This window comes from Girardinichthys multiradiatus, chromosome 23, assembly GCF_021462225.1.
Source record: "Girardinichthys multiradiatus isolate DD_20200921_A chromosome 23, DD_fGirMul_XY1, whole genome shotgun sequence".
In the NCBI taxonomy this organism is placed as follows: Eukaryota; Metazoa; Chordata; class Actinopteri; order Cyprinodontiformes; family Goodeidae; genus Girardinichthys; species Girardinichthys multiradiatus.
In genome coordinates, this window is record NC_061815.1 from 27339079 (window position 1) to 27367026 (window position 27948).

Genomic DNA, 27948 nt, shown 5'->3' on the forward strand with positions numbered 1-27948 from the left:
TTCATATGTTACATATCTTCTGAACTCAGATCATTGTTTAAATGCTGTTACAATTTTATCAAGCAATAGCTTTACAGAATGATGCCCTTTCATTGCCTGAACCATAAGAATTGTTAGTACTTAAAATACTGCATAACTTTTACCGTCTCCCCCCTGAACCTGTTTTATATACACACGCTCACAACCGGCTGAAGGTCACATGCTTCATGAAACAGGGAGGTCAGACTTTACAGTATTCTATCAGGGAGTCCAGTTAAACGCAGGCACTCCACATAACAAACACAAACATAAAACAAAACACTTTAAAGCAATTAGGATTTTATTCAATGATTAAATCAACCTCTGCGCAGAAGGCCATTTTTCTAAAAACATTATACCAAAAGAAAAAAAGAACCTACAACACTTATTTAATATTTTTAAGTGATGCGCAGTTTATAACAAATTGCTGCATGTGTTGCATAAGATCTAATTGATCTTATGCAACACAGGCAGTTCTTCGTAATTTATTATTCAAGACTGATAAGACTAGCATGGTTGGTGTTTTGCTGCTGGCTGCGTGGACTGAATAGTGTCCAAAATTCCATCATATAAGCAGATAGATAGGATTTTAACTAGAGAATAAGCATAACATAGCATAATGACTGAACATGTGTTTGCATTCAACTAATAAGAACATCAGTGCAAATGTATTTTCTCTTCTGCCAACTGCTCCGTTGTTTCTTTGTCTCTACAAAAACAATAAAATATATACATGCAAATTAAGTTGTGTGCATTACTAGATAGGATTATTCAAAATAAAATAATTGAAATACAATTGTGGAAAGTTTTAAGACAAAGCGTAGAAAGGACACACACACACTCCTCAGTTATTACAACTGAACAACCAACAACAACTAAGAGGTGGAGGCAGAGAAAAAGGAACATTTTACCCTGTTTAGTCTTTATATCATCCTTTTTTCATGAGCTTGGTGAATAAAGACTGAAACAATTGTTCTTCTGACTGAATCCGAACAGGATTACAACTGTAAGTTAACTCACCCTCCACAGCGATGACTCCCAGCAGATGCAGCAGTTTGAAAGCACCACAACACAACAGAATGATGGCTATAGTCTGTAAGCTGTTGTCCTTCTGCTCCTCTCTTTCCATTCTGGTCACTTACTAATGACAACTTCACATAATGTTAAACAAGAACATGTAACTTCTGAACAACTGTTTCCCCTCCTCGCCTCTACTCTATGAACTTTGAGCTTCTTGAGCCTGCTCCACCAAACAGAGATATTTGGACTCACCTGCATCTATTTATCCTCTCATCTCTTCATGTCCCCATGCATCTCCCTCCCATGTCCCAACCTTTTCTCCATCCCAGAAACTCTCTTTCTGTCCCCCTCGCCCCTTTGCTCCCAGCCCTATTACAGCCTCTGTGTCCTTCATTGTTTGGAGCTGTATTTTAACTGGAGGGTCCACTGTGTTCTGCACAGTCACACTAATGAACTCACCTTCAGCTGTATGGGATTATGTCTCTGTGTGTGCTCAAGCAGATCAGCACTTTATCAGTTGTTCCCATTTGCATACATCATCTTTACTGAGTGGACTATTTATGACAAAGTGACTTTTCTGACCTAACACTCTGTCTTAATCTTTTTTTTTAAATCAAAACCCCAGGTAAAAAAATTAAACTGACTCCACGTTGAGCACCAGAGTTTAAAGGGTGATCTAAGCCGGGAGCCAAACAACCAGATAAAACTACCAGCAGGATGCAGCAGAAAGCAACACACAATCAAAACTGAAAGCTTTATATTCAGCTAATGTCTCAGTTATACCTTGAGAGCTATAAAAACCAATACATTATTTCCAAAATAGTTGTGATTTGTTCTTAAAATATAAAGCCGACAAGCAATGTATGCTGGTCAAAGTGGAAAGTCAGCAGAATTGAATCTTGAATCCAAATTTTATACCACTCTTTGACCTTTCTTTCATACTGTTAAATAAAAGTTAGGGATCGACTGAAAAACATTGTTAGAGTAAGGTTATGTTTAAGATGACTTTTGTGTTCTGAAAAACGATTTTAGTCAGGGTATGGGAAGCAGCTCAGTCATTAATCAGTTACCTTTGAGGCTATTTCTCAGAAGAAAAGCAGAACAGAAACTGAATCCATATGATGGTGCTGGATCATCTGCGATCTGAAATCCCCAAATAAGTGTTTAGACTCTTTAAGGTCATGGCCCTCATTATTGCAGCAGCTGTTGTTTTCTATGGCAGCTTACAGAGTATATAATCTAGAAATCATCTAGAAATCAAAAGTGGTAGAAATACTATATTTAATCATAATAGTACCCCTACTTAAGCCTGCTTGGAAATTAGTTAAAGTAATCCCCAGCGTCTATTAAAACGTCAGCTATAGATCATGCTCTTGCTTCATCAAATGTAACATTTCTTGTTCAAATCATGGTTGTTGTGAGTGAAATATTAGCACTAGGTTACCTTGGAAATGTTGCTATCACAGTTTGCCTGTGTAGCTCTAAGTAATTGTTCTCTATTTTTCTACTTGTAAAACTTGTTCCATTGTTGTTTTGGATAATTACAGCAAGGTATAGCCATGAAGCAAATACAAATCCCACATCTACTGTATCTTATTGAGGGCAATATCTTTATTTCCACAACTTTATCTTTACCGTGAACTTTGTCTTGCATTGCCATCTCTACAAACAAGCCAGATGCAGTTCAGGCTGTTTTGATTCAGGCTTCTGAGATAGTGGGGCAAGCTACAAAGATAATTATCATTATTAATAGTCTCCATGTATCATCCTATGTATCTTACTGATAAAGTCATACTTCTCTAAAGCAAGAAACAAAAAACAACCAGAGTTTAGGTGGGTGACCTGTAGATTGCCTCAAGGAGGCACAGAACTTAGGTAGGCAACCCAGAAGTCATCCCAAGGAAGCACATAGATGTGACGGGTGACCAAGAGGTGGTCCAAAGGAGAAATAGAGTTCAAGTGGGTGTCAGGTCCAGCAAAGGGCCCTCTGAGGCCCATGTTGGAATGGCTGGGACTTGAGATAGAGGAGGCGTAGAAGATGACCCGGACACCAACAGCGCAAGAGGTCAGGAGGCCAGTGGAGACCTGTCCACCGGACATTAGAACCCATGGTGGAACCCTAGAGAGCAGCACAGGGGATACTGGAACCCTCGGACTGGCACTGGAGAGCAGCAGGGACAGCATGGACGAAGATCCCTCGACAGAGTTCGGAGACAGGAATGTGAGATGGAGGCTGGTCCACCTGGACACTCTAACAGAACTTGGGAACAGAAACACTAGGCGGGTCCACCTGGATAACAGGAACGTGAGTGTTATGTAGAGGTGTAGAAAGGTGGTTGTGTAGATGGCAATGATGATGATGGAGAAGGTGGTGCAGATGGCAATGCCAATTATATTAATAACGATCGGTGTAAGGTACATATGGCGACAATGATGGTGATGATGACTCAGAAGATGAAGATGACAATGCTGAGGCTGCTGTTACTGATGAGGATGTGGAAAATTCTGGTGCTGAAGACATGAGAATCACTGGAAAAACTTCTTGTGACACTGGGGAAAGAGTAAAGGCATCAACCAGAACCTCTAGAACAGAAGTGGAGGTTTTAGGGAGACGTATTCCTCTAGGCTGAGAAAGTAAGGTAGTAATGGGGAAGGTGGTGGCATCAACCAGAGCCTCCGGGACAGGAGTAGAGGCATGTCTATGAGGGCATCATCTGCCGCGAGCAGAGGAGAAAGCAGAGGGAGGCACCGACCTGGTGGTGGTGGAGGAGGTTGAAGCTGTGGCAGAGGCAGAGGTGGCTTGTAGCAAATTTCAGTCAATCCTTTCCTGTAATTCCTCTTAGTCTCCTTCAACAACTCCTCTAAGCCCATAGGAGGAAGGAGAGGAATCAATTCATTCAGCTGATAAATGCAGTTGGCTGCTGCCCACAAAGGCTCTAAGGGTTTGTCAAAATAAACCCTAACTATATTTGTAAAATTTTTGAAGTTCTCATCTTAATAGGAAACGGCTGGGTCCAGTTGGCCAGATTCTTCTCCCATACTAAACAGGAGGACCCACATGCAGATAGATATCAATAATAATAATAAAATACAAAAACCTAAAGGTGTTGAGGTACAGGGAAAACAAGACATACACCGTGGGCAATTAAACAGAGTAACAGAGTATGAGGCGGTTTAACGAAAGAATCTGGCAGTGAACAATGAGAAGTCAGGAGCTCAAATATCGAGGCAGGGGTGAAAGATGACAGAGGAACCAAATAAGCTAATCAGAAGAAATGTGGAGCAACTGGGGCAGAAATCAAGCAGAGTGAGGGGGGGAAACTACTTTAACCAAAAAGTGCTGAACTTGGATACAAAGAACCTATCAAACCAAGGAGAAAAATCTAACAGAGATCTAACAGAATAGAAATAATTCCAAATGTACAAAGCACAAACTAGGAAACAGAACACACAGGAATGGACTAATAAGGCAACATTTTGAGAACGTAAACAACAGGAAAATTATGAAAACAGAGACACAGAAGAAACCCAAAAGCTTAAATACCTGAGGATCATAACAGACAGTAACTCACTGTTCTGAAGCTTGACTCTTGTAAGTTACCTTCTGATAAACTTCTCAGCCAAATATACATATAAATGTTACTGATAAAAGGAACAAAGTGAACTCCAGTGAAGCTGTCAACTTGTAGCCTGCAGGGGGCTCTACTGCACCACAGAGCTGTCTGTCACAGGTCTGTTTTACTTGCAGCTCCTAAATTACAGCTGCAGTGCCAAGAGCAATTAAATGCAGAGAAACGTCTAGCATTTAACCTTATTTTATGACACATTTAGAACAGTATTAATCAGTGTAAACTTCACCTTTTCAGGACAAATTCCTTTTGTATTTTGGTGTTTATTCAGGTCATAAGCTGTGATTATATAGCAATACTTCTATTTGACAAGATACAAAAACACAGCAGATGAAGATAAACTCAGTAGCAGATTCATACTAAAATCACTGCAGCAATCTTACATTAATAGATTAGGAGATGTCACTACAAAGAGAAAATATTCTCATATGACATGACACTAAAATCCATCACTTCACATCACATGACAGGCAATATTGTCCTACCAGGAGTGTGGACCTATTGGAAATATACAGTATGTTAATACCCTTTGTTTTGTCCAAATCGCACAGAGGATGAATCAAGGCTCAGCAGAGTTTCAGGTGCTGCACATAAAAAGTAAACAATATTTGCCCATCTCAGTTAGGCTGACAGAAGCAGACCAGACATTGAGATTTTGTAGACAAAATAGTTTATCGTTCCCCTGTTTTCTGTTAACCCCACTGACGCTGTTTAACTTGAAAGGCACCTCTGATTTTTCAAAAACGGACCAAAGCACATCCCTATTAATTAAGACATGAAAAAGGTATAACTAACTTATAATAACTTGTTGCTTTTAAAACATGAAATAGATGAACTGCAAATGCTTTTAATGTAGGTATTACAAGGCTCGGGTGGTTGTTGAACAACATATCTATCAGGTGTGTTAATGCTATTCTGTGAATAACAGATTTGACTGTGGGTGTTGATTATATTACTCTGAGCCCTGAAGGAGTAAGTTGTTTGCTGACAGGAAAGGTGAAGTGCAATGGCTGGTTGAGAATTACCTATGTGACCTAAATGGCTGAAAGGCCATGTAGGATATGCACAGATAAGAGTAGTCAGTTTAGCAGTTTAAACTTACACCGAGCGGATGTACATATAGTAATTAACTGAGCACATTGCAGTCCTGACAAAGAACAAATGTGTCTGAGTAGAATAGAGCAAATTCCAATGTATTAACAAAATGTTTTTTTCTAAACATAAGCAGATATAAACATAATGATGATCCTGGTCAAAACATCTAAGGTAGTTGTGAATATTTGATCTCATCTAACAATGTTATGCACCTCATTAAAGGTGAATAGTCACATATCTTTAATATCCATCTAAACTTTGAATTTTGAATATGTGAATGTTGTATTTGTTTCAGGACCTTGGACACTGCACAGGAGTGGAAAACACATCTATTAAAGCATAATGTTTTATAACACTAACAAGGACACATTTAAACCTTAGACTAATTTGTGACAGTTTACTATCTTAATCCACCCACAACTCAACTCAGTTTCAGTCACAGGTAGTTTTTTTCTGAAAATATTTAAATGGGAACATAAATCCAGCCTACATTAGAGCCTTTTTTGATTCTTTGAGAGCCACCTAACATTTTGAACATTTATTCCAGACACCTATTTACCTGGGTCTGCACAGTGGGAGAACGTTTGCCTGACTGAACTGTTGTCTGGCAGAAAGAAGGTCATGAGTTTGAATCCTGGCCTAGGGTCTGTCTGCATGGTGTTTGTATGTTCTCCCTGTGCATATCGGGCTTTTCTCCAGGTACTCCAGTTTCCTCCCACAGTTCAAAACATTACAGCTTGGTTAATTGGTCTCTCTAAATTGTTCTTAGGTATGTTCTCAGTTATTGTTGCCATGTGATGGATAGTGTCCTGTCCAGGGAGTAACCCACCACTAGCCCAATGATTGCTGGAGATAGGCACTAGCTCCCTGCTGCTGGAGATAGGTACTAGCTCCCTGCTGCTGGAGATAGGCACTAGCCACCCGTGACCGTGCAAGGACAAGCAGTCAAGCCAATCAATGGATCTATGGGTGTGTTTTTCGTGAAAGATAGTGTTAAAGCTGTGAGTTAAAATGTAAAAAAATATATCCCAATTGAACTTTGTGATGTTAAAACAATTTGAAGAAAGCATAACTAGAGATGGACATGAGCCAAAGTTGTGATTTGAGCACAAACAGCATCAACATGTGCAGCCTTGAATAGAGGCTTGTTTTCCTTCTCTAAGACATTGCGAACGATTACGAAGCCTTACAGCTAAAACACACAAAATACAGGTTTGTCTGAAATTGAAAACAGCCAGATTAGTTCAAGAAGTTGATAGAAAGTCAAAGTGCAATTATTTTTATTGATGCAGAGGCGTATTTTAATGCACAAAGGATCTGTTGCAAAAATGTGGATAACCTTGGAGTCCTCTCGTTTTCTTTTTGATTTAATAACCCCTCAACAAAAAAACCCACTTGCCAATTTTTTCAATGTGAATAAAATGAATTGGAATCAGCTGGTTATTCTTCACAGAAAATTATATAGCAGCACAAGCTAGTAAAAACCTGATCATTGCATGTTTGGTTAAAACAGACAATTCGTATGTCATATTTATGTTATATGTTGATGTTTTGTGTTCTGTATCAGCAGAGAAGCTGCTGTTGTTATGTGGATATTCGTTGGAGGCAACAGGTGTAATAATGAGCAAAGTGGGGACTTTAATTTTTAGGCAAGGCGAGTTTACTTGCACAGCACATTTCAGCATAAAGACAATTCAAAGTACTTTACATGATGAAAACATAGGAAAAAAAACACATTGTTAGGCCCAGCCATGGATGAAGAGCAACCACTGAACTACACAAACAAAAGAGACAGGCAAAACCTCTGAATCCCAGAATGCACAGCATTAACCTGTTTTCAGGGCAACCCCCGGGAATGAGGAGTCACACCTGGAAACCCCATGACATAACAGAAAAAATCTCCACGCGGAGCAGCATCACAACCTCCTTCCCGCTCTTCACTAGAGCAGCATTGGGGGGACAATGGGAGGATGTCTGATTTCGCTGTCCGAGTTAGACTACTTCTTCAAGAACCTTGGATTCCAAAAAGTTAAATGCGGTCTGTTGCCTGTGCATACGACTGTAGAGTTAGACAAGCTGTCCTTAACCTTTCTTTCTGAGCTTCTGCAGAAAAAGAATCTGAACCACAGAAGAGACAGTGTTTCTAATCAAATTGATGATGAGGCCTTCCCCCTCCCTGCCTTAATGAACACTGCGTAGGAGCCATGTGCACCACTCATATCAGGACGCTCATTCCAGCCTGGCACGCTGCGCTTGTGTCCAGTTTGAGTAGACACTCCCCCCCAGGCAGCTGAAGGAGCTGTTGGCCGCCACACATCACATCACCCTTTGGACCTCCTGTCCTCCTGTCCTTCAGAATGGTTCACGTAAGAGATTGTGTCTGGGTGGAGAAAATTAGTTTAGGATAAAACAATTTCAGTAATGTTTATTTCATTGTGTTTTGCTTTGTTTGTGGTGCTAGAAAGCTAAAACTAAACTATTTGAGTGCTAGCAGGCTACCTAGCCTTGATGTTTATAAATTTGTTTTGGGTTGTGTTCAAAACTTATTTTAGTTAGTGGTTTAACTGATGGTTCGGTAGCCTGAGGACACCTATATTATCTGTGTTTTCCCTCTCACCACGTCTCTGTTAACTGCCAGTGGTAAAAGCTGAAAACTCTACTATTGCTAAACAGTGGCCAACATTAGCCCCGCTATGTTCAACAACAAATACACTTTAATATTTGTAATAATGATAGGTAACAGTTGCTAAACATGCAATTTTTCCTTTGTTAGCTTAACCTTTAGTCCTGGATGTGGCGTCATCACCTCCACCATGAGTGCGGTCAGCTTTATATCTGTTCGTTCGCCATCTCGTGAGAGGCCATAAATGTTCCTCGCTGTCAATTTTAGTAGTCCATCACTGTATGATAGCTGGTTAACAAATATTGGGATTCATACTTATTTTTTGTAAAATAATATTGTATTTAAGCTTCTGACTAGCATTATGAATTAGTTGTTGTTGCCTTTCATTAGTTTTAAAACTAATGTGATCTCATTAAAAGTTCCTCAAGACAATATCAGGTTCTTAAATGAAAATATTCACACTGAACTGTAATACTGCATCATTTTATTGGTTATGGTTCATTCCATTGTTCCTTTTTTGTAGTTTTTAGTTTTCCTCATTCCTCTCATTTGACTTAGTAATGTAGTTCAGTGTTACTAGTGTAGTAGCAGTCTGTTAAAAAGCTAAAACTAAACTATTTGAGTTTAGTTAAAATAATTTAACTTGAAGTTAAATTATTTTTGTTAATAAATTCTCCTATTTTGGAAAGTTGCTGTTTGTTTTTACTATCTATATTTATGCAGGACTTGCTGTTTCAAAACACCAGTGCTCGAATTTTCGCTGTCACCAATTGTTCTATGATACCGCATCACCAGTCTGGTATTAACAGTACAGTACCTGACAGACAGAAGAAAGTTGTTTGGCTAAAATTAAAAATTCAGACTTTGTTAATGATTATTAATTGTCAATTTAAATTAGTAATAGTTGCTAATAATTTAACCAATGACAGTTGCCCAACAGTGGTGCTCTGATTTTTTAGTCTGACCGATATTAAAGCTATATTAAAGCTATATTAAAACTTTTTTATTAATTATAATTAATAATATTTAATTATTAATTATAAATATTAGTGGTTGGCAATAGCCAAACCGAACTTGTAGTTGCACAACAACATAAAAAAGCACATTGCAGAGTCATAATAAAGAAAAGTAAACAAAAGTTGGACCACAGACAGAAATTAATTATGTTTCAGAAATTAGTTTAAATAGAACAGCCAAAGACAACTCTAAACAAATGGGTTTTTAACTTTGATTTAAAAGAACACAGGGTTTCAGCTTTTTTTCACCAACATTGCACTGCATTAATATGTATCATCATATATTATGACATTGCCACTGTAAACAAAAGTAAAGTGTTTTCCTAAAGAAAACTCCTTCACTATATACAGGTCCTTCTCAAAATATTAGCATATTGTGATAAAGTTCATTATTTTCCATAATGTCATGATGAAAATTGAACATTCATATATTTTAGATTCATTGCACACTAACTGAAATATTTCAGGTCTTTTATTGTCTTAATACGGATGATTTTGGCATACAGCTCATGAAAACCCAAAATTCCTATCTCACAAAATTAGCATATCATTAAAAGGGGTCTCTAAACGAGCTATGAACCTAATCATCTGAATCAACAAGTTAACTCTAAACACCTGCAAAAGATTCCTGGGGCCTTTAAAACTCCCAGCCTGGTTCATCACTCAAAACCCCAATCATGGGTAAGACTGCCGACCTGACTGCTGTCCAGAAGGCCACTATTGACACCCTCAAGCAAGAGGGCAAGACACAGAAAGAAATTTCTGAACGAATAGGCTGTTCCCAGAGTGCTGTATCAAGGCACCTCAGTGGGAAGTCTGTGGGAAGGAAAAAGTGTGGCAGAAAACGCTGCACAACGAGAAGAGGTGACCGGACCCTGAGGAAGATTGTGGAGAAGGGCCGATTCCAGACCTTGGGGGACCTGCGGAAGCAGTGGACTGAGTCTGGAGTAGAAACATCCAGAGCCACCGTGCACAGGCGTGTGCAGGAAATGGGCTACAGGTGCCACATTCCCCAGGTCAAGCCACTTTTGAACCAGAAACAGCACTGGACGCTCAGTGGTCCAAAGTACTTTTTTCGGATGAAAGCAAATTCTGCATGTCATTCGGAAATCAAGGTGCCAGAGTCTGGAGGAAGACTGGGGAGAAGGAAATGCCAAAATGCCAGAAGTCCAGTGTCAAGTACCCACAGTCAGTGATGGTCTGGGGTGCCGTGTCAGCTGCTGGTGTTGGTCCACTGTGTTTTATCAAGGGCAGGGTCAATGCAGCTAGCTATCAGGAGATTTTGGAGCACTTCATGCTTCCATCTGCTGAAAAGCTTTATGGAGATGAAGATTTCATTTTTCAGCACGACCTGGCACCTGCTCACAGTGCCAAAACCACTGGTAAATGGTTTACTGACCATGGTATCACTGTGCTCAATTGGCCTGCCAACTCTCCTGACCTGAACCCCATAGAGAATCTGTGGGATATTGTGAAGAGAACGTTGAGAGACTCAAGACCCAACACTCTGGATGAGCTAAAGGCCGCTATCGAAGCATCCTGGGCTTCCATAAGACCTCAGCAGTGCCACAGGCTGATTGCCTCGATGCCACGCCGCATTGAAGCAGTCATTTCTGCAAAAGGATTCCCGACCAAGTATTGAGTGCATAACTGTACATCATTATTTGAAGGTTGACGTTTTTTGTATTAAAAACACTTTTCTTTTATTGGTCGGATGAAATATGCTAATTTTGTGAGATAGGAATTTTGGGTTTTCATGAGCTGTATGCCAAAATCATCCATATTAAGACAATAAAAGACCTGAAATATTTCAGTTGGTGTGCAATGAATCTAAAATATATGAATGTTAAATTTTCATCATGACATTATGGAAAATAATGAACTTTATCACAATATGCTAATATTTTGAGAAGGACCTGTAGATAAAAGAGTGGAGTTGCGCAGAGTAACACAAAATATTATTGCTGATCCCACAGTTTTATTATGGTTCACAGGTGCAATGTGAGCTAAATATTTCCAGGTCAAGGAAAAGATTGTAGAGCGGAAAAAAAGTGCAAAGCTGCTGTCATTGTTTTAAAATATGAGGCCTATTCAGTTCCATGTGAGAGAAAAATTGTCTAAAGGTATATCAGTTAATGTATATGTTGTTTTAAAAGGCCAAAAAAGTGACAATTTTCAGGTTTAATGGATTTAATATTTAGGGGGAAATCAGATTTTTCAGTCTTTGATCAACTGGTTAGTGCATCACTAATTGTTCCTTAGCAAAACATATGAATGTGTTCAATCCAAGCAGAGTGGTTCAGCTGCACAAACCTAACACTTACAAACTTTAAATGGCATTATCAAAAGCACACTTTGTGTCCTGATCCAGTTTGTTCAAAATGAGCAAGAGAAGGTTTTAATGATATATAGTCACAAGAACTTTAAATGATAACCCATATATTGCATCAGTTCTTGATCACCATGCATCCCTGCTGAGCATTCAAAGACCTAAATAATTAACCATTGTTCAACACAAGCTTAAGATTCAATAAGATCCATGTAGCTAATCATGTTTGGGAGATTTTTTTGCTTGTTTATTATGGTTTACTTGATTTGAAAGGTATAGTGTGTAACAATAACAAAGATCAATGGCAAACAAAATAATAAAAACTATGTTTTAGTTAGTATCTAATAGATGCTTATGTTTCTATTGCCTTTAACTGCACCATTTATATCTATTTGCACAACAGCTCCTTCCACACAGGAGAATAGCCATTATAAAGCCATAAAGGTTATGTTCAAGAAGCAGGCTGTTCAGAAGGGCTTCGTGAGAATAGCAGGTATCTGGGATCAGAAAGTAGAGAGCCTAATGCCAGAATCCCCTGTTTCATTTCAAAGTGTCCTTGTGCAAGACACTTAGCCCAATTTTGCCTACCAACCTGTGATCAGTGTATGAATTTCACCTTGTAAGTGCAGATAGGTGAATGAGTCTTGTGGGGTAAAAGCTATTTAAATTTAGTCCATTTAGAAGGTGACAAGAAAAAACAGCATGAAGGAGTCAGGAGTCCGTTTTAGGCAACTTCTGGTTTGCTGAGGATATTAGATATTAGGTCGGTTTTTGGGTGGGCATTTCTCCACATTTTGCTTGCTTAACAAGCCTCTCAATAAACACAGGTAACAGTCAAAGCAGCAAAAAAAAACACAGCAATAGACAGTGAGGGGAATTTACAAAGCAGAGCCATCTCCTAAGTTTTGCACATATTTTGTGCATGCTATTCGCATTATTTCTACACCCAATTTAGGGTGCAGATTGCACTAACTAGATGCAGACACAAACACGCCCGCAAATCCGATGTGAGTAACTTAGACGTTTTTTGTATCAAGATACAACTGCTCAGTTTTACAAGCAAACACATGGAGGGAGAAGTGACTAAAGGGATGAAAAATGTTATTTATAATAGTTTTAATTAACAGGGAAATCCAGAAACTGACATAGCTAGGCACTTTTAAAATATTAAGGACAGCACCTTACTGCAGTTGGTATCACATTTAGAACGATGTTGCTCAAATCAACAGACTTAGTGAAATGGATTTGTTAATGCAATGCTGCATATTGTGAATAAAAAATTATGAATGTTAAAGGGGTATAATTAATTCAATTTAAGAATGTTGGGGCAAAGGGATCATGTATGGTCCTCGGATAAATTTTGTTCAACCCAGCACCACAAGTCAAGAATGGTACAAATTTGGCCCTGCTTCAGCTCTGTGTCTTGTCTTTCTTTTTGGAGCCTCTTTTTGCATATCTTCCAAAATTCAGAGTTTTGGATTTGGTCAGCTAGTCTCTCAATGCAATTGATAACATTTTCTCAACGAGAAGACAGGGTGAAGGAGAACCCTCTTGTCCAGATGGGACATTTTTCTCCAGATACACGATGGACTCCTGGCAGAAGTGGAGGATTGTGTGTCTTTCAGTCGAGGATGTCGAAGATGTGTACAAAATTGCATGTTTGATAACAGGATTTCTGCTTTTTGGAGTTGGCGGTTACCTGGCATATCAAGAAATTCAAAAACGTCAGCAACTGTTCTGGCCATTGTAAAGCTGCCTGGCATGTATGATGGGATCTGCAGAGCGATCAAAACTCAGACTGAGATGTTACGTGAGCTGATTCGCAGACTGGATGTGATCCTTACACAGGATCGCAGGCAGGTTGTGCTTCCTGGACTCAGGTGTGAAATGGGATAAATCTTGGAGAAAGACCAGGAATTTGGATGTTTGGATTCGCCATTGAGAAGCACCAGCGAGACTCTCAAGGCTGATGGAAAATGAAGAGTCAGCCTAATTCAAATAATTGTTGTTTTTCTGAATCTGGCACCCTGCACGGCCTTGATGGCTGGATATCTTCAACTTCTCCTGGAAGTTATGTAAACATGACCCTCTGCTCCCTCTGCCCCCTCCCTTCCCTGAGAACATCTGTGGACCTGCTCAGAACCTTCCAACGTATCATCAAGGACAATGGCCTCTGTGACAGTGCTTCACGGACTTACTTTGCACACACTCACATGCACACACACACACATGCTCAAGATAAACATATGCACCCCTTCACACTGCCTTCACCGCATCCTCCTGCATAATGTAATTTTGTTTATATGTTGCTTCTTTGTGCTGAGGTTTTTTGCTATCTCAAACTGTATCCTGCTAAGGATAAAGTGTGAAATATTATTTTTTTCCCTCTTCTTACCTATGTTGGGACCACAGCCATGTGTACAACATGAAGTCCAGTACAGACCTTTCTGGAACTTTCAAAATAACTTGCATTAACCTACTTCCGGCACAGCCAGGGAAAGGGGTACTTCCCATGATGCCACTGTCTGTATAAAAGCACCCCCTTTCCAAGGAATCAATCTCTTCCACGCCGGTGGTGACCGGGACAGGAGGGACACAGCACACTAATGTCTCTTTGCTGACAAACAGACATAAACTCTTCAAACTGGATCCAAGACTGTCATACGATCATCGATCATATGCACTAAGTTAAGTATGAATGAATTACTGTTTGTGTATCCAGTATATTCATTCATGAACGAGATAATTAAGGTACAAGCGTTGCTTGACTTTCTCTCTGAGGCCTGCAGAAGCAAACTGTGTTCCAGAGAATTCCCAGCAGTCTCTACGACACCGAGTGAAGCAGTTTCCCGGTCTGAAAGACAACAGGGGACCGCATCACCGTGGTTACAGTAACTGTGCAGTAGGCCGGCCGACAGAACGAGCCGTCCTTCACCACAGCTGCGGAGGTTAGCTGGAAGCTAACCCTTTGTTCACAGAGCTTTCTTCAAACTTTGTCGTCGCCCGGACAACACCTCCTCAGCACGGTTCAAACGAGGTTAGGGTTTGGGCAGAGTGATAGAAGTGATTTAGAATGAAATAATCTAAATGTTTTTCATTTTATGAAGTTTGGTTTTGTTTGTGTTGAACTCAGCTATCTTGGTGCTAGCAGAATATCTGCAGCACACGTGCTCAGTTTTATGTTCTGTGTTTGTGTTTTTTGAAAGTTAAGACAAACTTTATTTAAAGGGGGATTTTAAACACAGAAGATTGTTCATAACGCGCCGTGCACGCTCATGTATTTTAACCCTTTTATTAATGGTATTTTAAAGGTGTGTGTTTTATTCTGGTGGTAAGCTATCAGCTTCTTTTGTTAGCTTTAACTGTTAACAGCTAAGAACACATGCTTGCTGCTAAAGAATATTTACCCAGAAAGGTTGTTAGTTTTCAATCTAGTAAATAATGTGTCCCTAAACATTATTTTACTAAACTTGATAACTTAGTAAACACCATTAAGCCCCTTTTCTCCAGAAAGATTTGGCTCTTTTCCAAAATATTTCCTTAAATATTTTACTATTTCTTTAATAATATTTCTTTAAATATTATTTTAATAAATAAAGGCAGCTAATGAGACATCGTTGAGAATTAGTCATCCAGAAGGTTGGTTTTATTCAGCAGATCATTCTTTAAAACATTATTATTTTATTATTATTTTAATAAAATAATGTTTTATCTGATCTTGCATTGTGAATGGTTGTCTAAAGATATGCTGATTATTGCCTAAGTTGGTTCCAAGACTAACTTAACTTCATTTCCAGATTCTTCAAGATAATCCTTGGTTCTCAAACATAAACATTGCATGGTAATGTTGCATCACTCTTTCGGTCATGGTTCTCAACTATCTTTAATCCACTTGTTTATATTGTACATAGCCCATTAGTCTTCCCTATTCTTTAATTCTGCTTGGTAGTTTAGTTGGATTGTTTTAGCATAGTGAAGAGTTTCTTGATTGAAATATGTTTGACTTTGAGTTGACTTATTTTTGTTAATAAATTCTTGTATTTTAAGAAATTGTGTGAATTCATTCCATATATGTGCAGAGTTTATGCTGTTCAATAATGTCAGAGCTCGTCTCACACTTTTCTATTTTGTCCTAATACCATCGCCTTACTGGGCTGGTATTCACAGGACAACCCTTAACAGACCGAAATATTATTTGATAAAATATTAAAGTATTAATATTAAATATTAAATAATACATTCAGATTCATAGTCACAACACCTAATGTGGTCTCTTTTCTCATCTACCTAAATGTGTGATTTCATTACTTTTCATAGATTTTCAGATTTCTCAGAAGGATTACCAGCAAAAGCCAAATATTATTAGTATTTGAAAATTCGGACTAAAGCTGTTTTTACTCCAATGGCCAGAGAATTTTAGATTTCTTAAAAGGATTGTATTACAACTATATCATACCAGTGACAGGCAAACATTATTGTTTTTTTAAAGTTTGGACTTAAACTATTTTATACCAGTGACTCAGCTTATTTGAATGATGGGACCACAACTGCCTCATACCAGCGACCTCAAGGATTATTATTATTATAATTTTTCTTCTAGCACCGGATGAATTCCTTACCACAGAGGACTTAATGAGCTAATTACCTCTATTAGAAAGATTGGATTAGAACCAGCTCTTACCAGTAAACTCCCAAGGATTATTAAAGTCATTTTTTGATTTGTTTTTCTGTGTTTGATTTTCTCTATCATTGTTATGTTTTTCCTCATGTACAGCGCTTTGAGTGCCTTGTTGCTGGAAAGCGCTATATATAAATAAACTTGACTTGACTTTTTTTGGCAATGACAATTTCAAGATGTGTCCTGTATGGGGAAACTAGTTCCATGTAATCTTCGGGTGGGTTCTTGACCCATTCTTTCACACAAGTACTTTTCAAATATTTAAGGTTCTAGGGGTCCTTTCAATACAAGGTGATCTTTCCATAGATTTTCAGTTGGAAACAAGTCAGGTGATTGTCTGGGACCTTATAGAAGTTTTACTTTTTTCTCTAAAATCAATTAAGAGTTTCTTTTTGCTGTGTGTTTTGGACTAATTGGATGTAGAAAGAAGATACAGCATGTTGAAAGTGGGCAGACATCACTTGATACTGTAGCTTTCTCTTTTGAGCATAACATGGCAGTAGATGCATCACATCAATACTTTAAGTGCCAAAAAGGAAGCTCTGTCAGACTGGATGCAAAGCAGAACTGGCCAAAGGTTTTGAAACAGCCTCTATGTCAATTTTATTCTTAGATTTTTAAATATGTTTCTTGCTGTAGTTATCGTCCTGAATGCACATAGAGTTAATTGGATCTCCTCTCGTTAGCCTTTCAACTTGTTTTATTTTTTATTTTATGAAGATTTTGGATACATATAAGAACCTAAACATGAAGTCTTCAAGTCTAGCAAGACAGATGCAACGAGAATAAACGTCAACATTTAATGTACTGGCAAACAGAGAGGGTTTTATGGCCTGGAGGATTATAATTCTCTCCATTTTAGATTTATTCTATCATCAAAAGTCTTGAAATATTATTTTATTAAATTCTGAAGTTCCAAGATTCTGAAAAAAAAAAAATAACAGATTTGATTTCAATGAAAGTACTTGGTATTTCAATCATTCACAGAAGATTAGATATTGTAAGAGGACTCAAAAAGATATAAATTATCCAAGATGACTGCTGAGTTTTAAATTACTCAACATCATTCATAGAAAGAGTTCACTGAAAGTGGCCTTCAGCACTTCGTATTAACGATGAACTGGCCAAAACATTGAGCTTTGAATAAAGACAATTCTGTTATAGGGAATTAGATTTTTTCATTAAGTTCCTCGCACTGCTTTTATAATTTGATTCTCACAACTGAGGAAGAGACATTAGCATTTAGAAGTAACTGCCCCAACATCTTTAGAAAGCCTGTCTTTAAACATAAAAACACTGTGTTTGTGAGTCATTAACAAGGTTTTCATTTAACAGGTGTGATCCAGAAACTTGCATGATTCATTTTCTGAAGCAGACCCAGCAGACTTAGTAGGTGAAAGGAATTTAACCAAAGCTTGAAAACAAACTTCAGAGCTACCCTTCATTCTTCGCATGAGCTTCTAACAACTGTGGAGTATGGTGAGTGAAAACAGGAAACTTTCTGTTGTGAAGCTTGTTTAGAATCCTGAAATCTATAACCTCCTCTTTCTATAGCCAGCATTCTTCACCCTATATATCACAACCTAAAGCCCTTAACTCCATTGTTTCCTTTCTTGTGTTTTCTACTATTTTCTCTCCATGTCTTATCTCTCCCTCTGCCAAACTTCCTTCTTTGCCTTCCCCTCTCCTCTGCCTTCTCATTCTGTGTCCTGTAATTCTTTCCAGAGTGTGTCATTTACATAATCTGAATTAGCCTAATCTGCCAACTGGGCTTCAGAAAGGGGTCGCTCTCCAAGAAAGTAACAGCTCAACTGGCTGTGAGCTTCTAGATAGGTGCAGAGGCAGCATTGTTAAAATAGATTTTAATTGCAACAGTTGTATTTGCTTTTAAGTGCTAATAATCGCGCTCCACACAGCAAACCTTTTGGATTGAGATGAATTGTTTTCCACAGAAAACCCAACAGGCCCTGATTAGCCCAGGATTGGCCTGTTGGGTGGTTAAATCCAGTGACTCGCTCACACACAAACACTAAAAGGCTGAAACTATTACTTGAGGAGTCATTGAAAATCACAATATGCACATAAGACAGTTTGCACTCCCCAGCTTGTGTATACAAACACATCATCAGCCTGTGAAGGAGAACTGAAGCGCTGGAGGGTAGCTGCAGCTTTGTGTGTTTGTGCAAGACAAAGAAATACACAACGCCACTTCCTCACATATTAGTGTGCCACTGTTGATTATATTTGGAAAGAGTCAGTCAAGTACAGCTCATTTAGACACACTGAGTAGCGTGCCAATATTGATTTTTGAGTAAACACAAGTCTAGACTAAATCTGCAGGAATACATGTGTACACACAAATACTGCTGGGATGCCAAGGGATGACGACGACTTAATAAGCACTCCCACAAGTTAATGAGAGTGTGGGTGATGGAGGAAAAGGAGTAGAGGAGAAGAAAGATAAAAAAAAAAAGGGGGAGAGGTTTTGTAATGAGGATGACTGCAGGAGCAGATTGTGTTGGTGGCATGTGAGCGGAAAAGTGGAGGAAAGTAAAATGAAGCAAAACAAAAAAAAAAAAAATGGAGTGGGAGGAAGAAACCAGGGAAGCCACAGGGAAAGAGTGCAAAGCAAGAATACAAAGATGCCATAGGAAGCAGGAGAAAGCAAATAGTAAAAGGCAGGATGAGAAGAATGAAGTGACAGGTAAAGAGAAGAGAGAATGCAGGAAGTGAAACAGCACTGCTGCAGGGAGAAAGTGAGGAACATTCACCAGGGACATGAAGAAAATACTTATAGCAAACTTCTCAGGAGATGAATTCAGGTCACAACAAAAAGATGACAGTGATAAAACAAAACCAACCGCTCAAGTCAAAAGCTTAAAGAAAATAAATTGTAACAGAAGGTGAAAAAGGTTGACCGATTTGGTGCAGAAACTATACTGATAACTCTAAAGTCAGAGTACCTGGCCAGTAATCTCTAAAAAATACAATCGTACACTATTTCCCTGTCTGAGCTGTGGTCATTGTTGTCATCCTGGGTAACTTATCCCCAACACCACAGAAATAATGTCTTCACTTACTGCTGCACCAACCCCACATGGAGCTAAAGCATTAGACAGCTTCTGAGCTAACAACACAACACCAGAATTACAAACAACCCCCAAATTGCCCCGGCTCCATTCCCCATTCTGTCATGCTGTCGCAGGACCAATGTGGTGGTAATAAAAAGCCTTGTTTTCATTTGCACAAAGAGCTTTCATACTTTTGCACGCTGCGAAGGCTTCTACAACCACCTATTTTTTCAAAATAGCAACAAATTTACACCTTCTTTTTTTTCACACCCTTAGGAAGGTGTTTGGGCTTGTGGTGGAGGAGGGAAAAAAGGGCTTATTCAAGAGATCAAACCAGCCATATGCGCTCACTTGGAAAATATCCTGTGTGGTCTAATTTGGACTGAAAGCTGATAACAGCCTGCCTGGAGACATAAGCTTAAATGACTGCACACTATTAACAGGGGATATTTTCATACTGGCAATGATCTCCAGCTTTATAGTGCTCATTCATTACTGATACCAGTTTGGATTTGCTCAATATTTTATGAGTAAAGGTTTATGTGACTTTATCAAAATAATCAACGAGGCCAAAAAAGCGTTCTCACAAGCAACAGGTTTTGATGAAAAGATGCCACTGCAGGGATAAACAGCAGAAATCCATCTGTCTTTCTGTGTTTTGTGCTTACTTAAGGAAAGCCCCCAATCTCATCAACCCCCCACACCACCGACCCCTCCCACCCCAAAATCCACATCTTTTGTTGCCATGGCTACCATGCTTCCAAGGTAACAGCAAGACGGAGAAGCAGTGTGTGAGCAGAGTGACAAATACCTACAACATGTGGGTTTACCAGCACTGATATCTTGTATTAGTGCACACAGCCAGACAGAGTAACACACACTCATCCAGGTTGTTGTCTCACTACTTATTGGAGACTCTTCAACACATAATGATCTCCATTAACCATCACATCCGAATGCTACAACTTAAAGCCATGAATACAGTCTTCAGATCAAAAAATAGTTCACTGCAAAACGTTTTGTCCTACAAACTTTTGTAAAATACAATTGTGCATGCATTTGCACAGAAAGCTGCAGTACCACACCCCTCCCCTACTGGTAGCTAAAAGACGATGCAACTTAATGTAACAGTAATGCAAGCGGTAGCAGAAACTGCTTTTTGTAATTCAGATGCTAACAAAACTGTTGTGGTGCTGATATGGAGGGCATGTGTTAAAATTAACTTATTTAAATTAAACTCCCTATGAGTTGTTGTTTATGCATGTAAACTACTGTTAAAGTTAGAAAAGTGACAGTTTAAAGCCCAGTTTGCTCTCCCCACTCATTTTGCAAATATTAGATTTTTCTGCCACATTTGTGTTTCAGACACAAACCTTTGTTTTTAAAGCAGAATTTAAATTCAAGATTCAAACATTATGATACACACTATTCCATTTCAGTGGTGTAGGAAGATATGATGCCATAGAAATTTAACCCTCACATCTCATGTTACAATGCACTTCACACAGTAGCATACATAATTTGATCTCTAGGTAAAACAGGCTGCCACAGATTTTTTGGACATTGAAAACTTCAATTGCATGAGCTCCACAGCTCTCACAAGTGCCATGTATGCCAAAAATGTTTGCCACTGCTACAGAATTGCCAAAGCTACGATAAAAATATCGCAACAATGACTCAATATTAGCAGTACTTTATCTAACGCAACACTAGAAAAACCCTTCACTCATCTCGGGATACGGGATGCTTGAACATATAGGTCAAACTAATGGCATCACTTACTCTCTGAGTGATCTGATTAATTAATTAATTCTGTGAGCACTTGGGTCACATTTGATCCCAGTATACATACACTATTCAGAACAAGATACCAAAATACCAAAAGCAACACTCAAGAATTGATGTAAAAGAATTAATGTACCACAATTACCCACTAATTTTAACATGATTACGACATTATCTTGTTTTGACACTAGCTTTTGAAAAAATGAGCAACTTTGCACATGCCAATCATGGTATTCTGTGCTAGAAACCACGACAGCAGCAAAGACATTTTCATAGCTTTCTCCACATCTGTCGCGTTTTGTCCTAAAGCTGTTTCCATTAAACTTCAAATGTTTTGTAAAGACATTAATAAATGAGAGGAAATCATGAACAGTATCAAAGAAAACAAGCTGATATAACTTTGGGATAATATACATTGTGCTATCTTAACCATTCTCAGGATCTTGTTTTGAATTTTTGTAGTATGGCATTTGAGCCTTGGAAGTAAGGCCTTGGATCTGGAAATAACGTCACAATTTAGTTGAGAGTGTTTGAAAGACCAGTGGGATTTGCTATGTGTTGGGATTATCATTTAACTTTTAACTGTACAAGATGATAATGCATTTATCTTAATTTTTTTACACTCACACTAAACTTTGGAATGAAAGTAGTGTCAAATAGAGTCATGTTCGATAGGCAACATGTTCAGTTGTACATTATTATTTGTACCTCTGGTTTAATGTGACACAAACCATCAGAAATGCTGAGAAATAATTTATATCTGCGATTTTCATAACATTTTATATGAGTGGAAGACATTTTAAGTATTGAACTCAGGGCTGTTCGAGGAGCTCTGACTTTCTCCATCTGAATTATGACTTTAGGGCACAATATATAAGTTGCATTTCCAACTGGGACCTCGGAAAATCTGACTTACGGGTACAGACAAAAATTAAAGTCAATGCTACAAGCACCTGCTGTGTGGCTAAGGTAATACAGTGTTTTTTATTGGACTACTAAATACACTGTGGATGCTGATGTTTTCCAAAACAGAGCATTTGGGGGTTTTTTGGGTAAAAAAAAAACTGGAATATGATTGTTATAATAGCTCTAAAATTGTCATGAACCACAGCTTCAAAACTTGTTGGTACTTTGGTTAATATTTTTAATATTGATGTTGATGAGGACAGTGTCTTAACATTGCAAATTAAACGCACCCAGTTTCTATAGCAATGTGATGTATATTGCCGGTAGACACATCGACAGTAAGAAAAATATACTAGTATGTGTCGTAAAGAACATTAGATCAGAATATGTGAATATGCTTAAAAACGGTAAGAAATATAGATCTTTGTGCAGTTAAAAAAGACAACTGCAAACACACTGTCAAAGTAAAACTTTACTGTTGAATAAACAGGTGCATTTCTCTCTCTGAGACAACCTGCCCTTTGCTCTTTCCTCACACATTTCCACTTTTGTTCTCATTTATCTTAAAAGAACACCAGCAGTTATGCAGCTTGCATATGTACACTGTATATATTTGTTCTGAAGTCTGTCTTAGCTTTAAAAAGGGGAAAATCTTAAGTTTCTCTGCAGAAATATTTAGATCCATGCATGAGTTTATGTCTATGTGTGGGTGAGATATTGTGCATGCATGTGTTTGTGTGTGCTCCCTCACCCCTGGACAGCCTCCTCTGCTTGGTCTGCATGGTCAAGGTGCCAACCACAGCCCCCATATTTGCCGCTGTCGTTGTGGAAACAAGTGCGTCTGAATGCTCAAGTCTGTATTTCTTCGTCACGTGTTTGGACGGCTACAGCACACACTCCCTCGCCCTCCTTTCCTCCTCTCATCCTCCTCTCCTCTCTCAGTGGCTGCTCTTGGCATAAACCCTCTCTCCGTCATCCTTTCATGCTTTCTCACTCCTTCTCGAAATGCTCGCCCTCTCTCGCTCTCTCTCACCCCTTTTTCTCCTCACACCCCTCCCCATTCTTTGTTTTTTATCAGGGGTTGTTCTCTCCCTCCCTCTTTCATTCCCCTTTTCCCTCACTCTCTATCTATCTATCTATCTATCTATCTATCTATCTATCTATCTATCTATCTATCTATCTATCTATCTATCTATCTATCTATCTATCTATCTATCTATCTATCTATCTATCTATCTATCTATCTATCTATCTATCTATCTATCTATCACATTCCCAACTTCACCAGAAGCCCACTGCAGGAGCAGGGCATCAGTAATTCAGTATGAAATCAGCAGGATGTTGATTCACTAAATTATAAATTAATATGAGTGTGCCCCTTGATATGATAATATTGAGTGATTCACTCTGCATGAAAACAACAAACATCCCCCTATTACATTTGTCCACCTAAAAGCACCTGTTACCTTCAGAGGGTGAACAAATATGCAGATAAATTCAGCCGTAAAAATTGATTAGAGAAGCGGCTATAAATTGTGGGGTAACAGGAACACATGTGACTTTGACGGAAATTATAAAGGTCCCTGAGTGTTTGCTGCATTCTTCATGAGAAGGCCACTTCAATCTATCAACACCCCCATCTTCCCCATTCATCAATCCTGCTCATTCATCCACGATGCCCCAACAATCTTATGCACACCAGCGAGATGGATCAAGGGACTTAGAGTTTATGTATGCATGGTGGTAGATTATCTCCTGAGGCAGGAAAAAAAAGCAAGAAAGAGAGATAGGCCAAAAAAACGGAAAGCGCTTAAAGTCGAGGATGTGAATAGAGAGGGGGATTAAGGCCAAGAGGAAGTTGCTGAGAAGTTTAATAGGACAGAAATAGGGGGATCAAGACAAGTATCTGATAATATAGTAGGATTGTGTGTTCATGTCAGTAAGAGCTGAACACACAAGTTGGAAATATTTTTTACAGTCCACAAAATCTGGGAAGCAGCTACAACTGCAAATACAGTGGCTTGCAAAAGTATTTATACCCTAACCCTTCTCTATATTTTGTCTCATTAGAACCACAAACTTCAACATACTGTTTATTGTGGACACTTTATGTGACAGAACAACTAAAGAAGTGAATGACTGTAAGGTAGGAGGCACAGGAGACGTGGTTTTCCATCTTCTGAATTTGCATTTGTATTAAGCCAATACAAGGCAAGTTTTTGTAGAACCAACTGCAGCCACAGCTCCCTTTACTAGCTTTTCTCATCCACAGAATAAAATTGTTGCCCATTCTTTGAAAAATCACTAAAGCTTGATAAGACTGGCCCAGTCAGAGTCTAGACCTAAATCTGTTTGAAGATTTGTGGCAGAACATAAAAACTGGCGTTAACAGCTGCTCTCTATCCAATCTAACTGCTAGGCTATGATCTAAACCAGTGTTTTTCAAACTTGGTCCTCAAGGCACACTGCCCTGCATGTTTTAGATGTTTCTCTGCCCTAACACACCTGATCTAGATGGTTGCAGTTCAGCAAAAGGCTGTTAATCAACCATCAATTGAAATCAGGTGTGCTGAAGCAGGGGAACATTTAAAACTTGCAGGGCAGTGTGCCTCGCAGACCAGTGTTGAAAAACACTGATCTAAACTATTATATTGCAGCCCTGGCTGTATATTTAGGGTCAATGTCCTGCTGAACGAAGGTCTTAGTCCCCAGTCTCCAGTTTCTTTCCTCCACACATGCATGCAACTTTAATTGTGGTCTCATCTGACGAGAGCATCTTCTTCCACGTTAGCATCATCCCCTACGTGAATTGTGGCACACTTTAAACAAGATTCAAAGCCTTCTAGGACTGTAGCTTTCTGCCAAAAAGTGTTTTTTATTTAAAGATTTAAGGATCTCTATAATGGAGGGGGTATAATGTAGACCTTAAAATAACTCCTCAATTACAAATTTACACTTTATATCACCAGGAACTGTTGGTGGTAAAGCCTATTAATGAAAATTTAAAAACTAGAGGTGATTTTGAAACACATTACATAACTGTACATACTTTTATTGAACCATTGCTGATTCTGTGGCATTTGTCCATCTTAGCATCTTTGCCAATCTTACAGAAATCCTAAGTCCTAAAGTTTTTTTATCCGTGCAGAAAGAGACAATGAATACGTGTGAAAGAAATAACCAATTTATGGTTGCTATGTGAGCCACAAGGCCAGCACTATGTGGTTTAACTTATGCCCCTTTACCACTGGCTCGATTTGGACCTACTCCATTTCACTCGGCTCGCTTTGTGAGCTTTCCATTACCTTTCCATTAGTTTTTTCCATGGGACCGGGAGAAATGAGAAGGTTTGCGCTGAGGTAGTGCAAGGAAATGTTAATAAAACTCAAGACCGACTAGAACAATATTAAGGAAACAATGGCCGGAGCAGGTCATACCGAAACCTAATTTTACTTTTTACAAATCATAAACCATGCCTGAAGGCTGAAAGAAAAGAAAAAGGGCACATCAGCTTTCTGAATTACATGCAGGTGGGGGGCGCTGTATTTATAACATCCTAAATCAGCTGATCACACATAAAACACAAAACACCACAACAATGAACCAGCGAGTTTGTTTCTGAAATGTATTGAATTTATTGTCCTTAAACAAACCAGCATCTGCAGGAGGAGGGAGCAGGCATAGAGCAGCTGCCCGTAATCAGATTGCCTGCCTCGGATCAAACGGGAGGAAGTCCCGCTGTATCCGCGGCGCGCGAATATCCAATATCCTACCTAAAACTAAGTTCCCCGTGGTCAAAAGTCCTTGTCCTCGTTATTGCCATGGCTGAGACAAAAACTTCCTCATGAAGCCCAAAACTCTGGAGCTTTACCAGTCAAGACAGCAGCGTCTCTCCTCTCTGCATCTCCTGCCACACTCCTCCTCACATCAGAACCCCTGAGCCTTATTTTATAAGTTCTGGCTGGGTTCGGGTCCAGATAATTATCCCAGTGAATCATTTTATACATGAAAAAAAGATATCCCTGCATATACAATAATACATTATTATTTTGTTTATGTTTTTATTTTCTATTTATTAATTTTTTTTTTGTTTCATGCAGATCATTTAATGTGACAATTTCACACAGGGGCTCCAGCCACCATAGCTTCAGCTGTCAGTGGCTCAGTGGAAGCACAACAGGTACTGAGTAGAGTGAAGCAGAGTGGGGTGGAGTGGAGCCGCACCGCCTAAAACGAGCCATTAAATGTACCTTCATGCATATAAACCTTTGAACCAGGTCATTATATTTCAAAAATGAGGCACAGTTGTACTCTTTGGATTAATCTGACTCAAAAGTGATCTTTTGACATCAATATAATATAATATAGAAGCTTTATTTTTTTTTTTTACTTTATATTCAGTGGCAATGTTCCTTTTATGTCAACACCAAAATTTAAACTTATGATTTTTAATTAGACCACTTTTTTTGTTGTTGTACATAGTGCATGAACTTGATAAAATTCTAACATTAATCTAATAACATGAACACAAGAACCCAGTTCATGCACCAAGGTTTTTGATTAATGGTCAAATCTTTTACATCAGTATCTGGGATGTCCTGTGGTTCCTGGCTTGGAAACTTTAGCTGATCCGTGGATTGGACTTGCTTGAAGAGAATTACACAATCAGATTGGGATCTAGGGGAGATACCAAAGGCTAGGTCAACATCTTTGGCTCTTTTTCTTGTTGCCCATGCTGTTCTAGGACAGTTACTGCTGTGTGAAAGGATGCACTGTCCTGCTGGGGGAGGCATCTGCCATCAGGGAGCTCGGCTGCCATGAAAGGGTCTGCAGCAACATTTACACTGAATATGAAAGATGTAAACACCATTATTAAATGGCCAGGTTTTTAGGGTGTAAAAATTTAGATAATGATAAATAATCTCTGAATGTTTCCATTTTAGCTATGACATGTAGTGCAAGAAAAAAGTATCTACCTGCTTACAGATTTCTTACTGTTTTTACTTTTTTACAGACTTAAATCATCTAGTTTATTCATCACTGAGTAAATAAAAAATGCAGTTTTCAAATAATGATTTAATTCATAAAATAAAAAAGCTATGCAAACTAACCTGGTCCTGGAGTTTAATTTCACCAGCCACATCCAGGTCTGATAACGGACAGATCTGTAGAATCAAGAGATCACTGAAACAGAAACTACCTGGCAACATGAAGTAGGCTAAAATATCTCTAAAAGCAACAAATTATACCCTCATTAAAGAAAGATCAAGAACAGATGAGAAAAAAAATCACTGATAATCACAAAACTTACTGTTAACTGATCATTGCTCATAGTCAGCAAATCCTAAAGGGGAGCGTTGGGTCACCATTTGTGGCCTTGAGCTGAAGTGTGCTTTGGTTATGCGGCAGGTCAACGATTCAGAGTACACCAGTAAGTCCACCATTGAATGGCTCTAAAATACAAAATTAATGTTTTGAAGTGGTCTAGTTGAAGTCCAAACAAACAAGTTGTGGCATGGCCTAACACAGGCTTTTCATTCTTAAAAGAATGGGCTCCAATACGCCTAAATTAAAATAATTCTGACAAAGAAAAGTTCATTGATCAAGAGAGGTGCTTCTACCAATGGAGCACAACCAGTTATAAAGTTGAGGGGACAATTAGTGGAGAAGAAAGGCTTTTCATCAGCTGATCCAAACTTTAAGAGCAATACTAATAAAACCCAAAAACAGAACAGAAGTGTCAAAAAAAGACTCGGCTGTTGTAGTCCCGCCATTCTT

The 27948-nt window shown here is 38.7% G+C and overlaps 1 protein-coding gene and 1 long non-coding RNA gene across 2 annotated transcripts in view; both read right to left on the reverse strand.

Annotated features, from left to right (window-relative positions):
- The window catches only part of LOC124860425 (Kv channel-interacting protein 1-like), an 83018-nt gene that overhangs the window by 9075 nt on the left and 45995 nt on the right, over nt 1-27948 (reverse strand). The window lies entirely within an intron of this gene.
- On the reverse strand, nt 26757-27862 carry LOC124860427. Its single transcript, XR_007036350.1, has 3 exons — nt 27482-27862; nt 27282-27335; nt 26757-27014 (listed from the first exon to the last, which is right to left on the reverse strand). It is a non-coding gene; the product is annotated as an uncharacterized LOC124860427 (long non-coding RNA).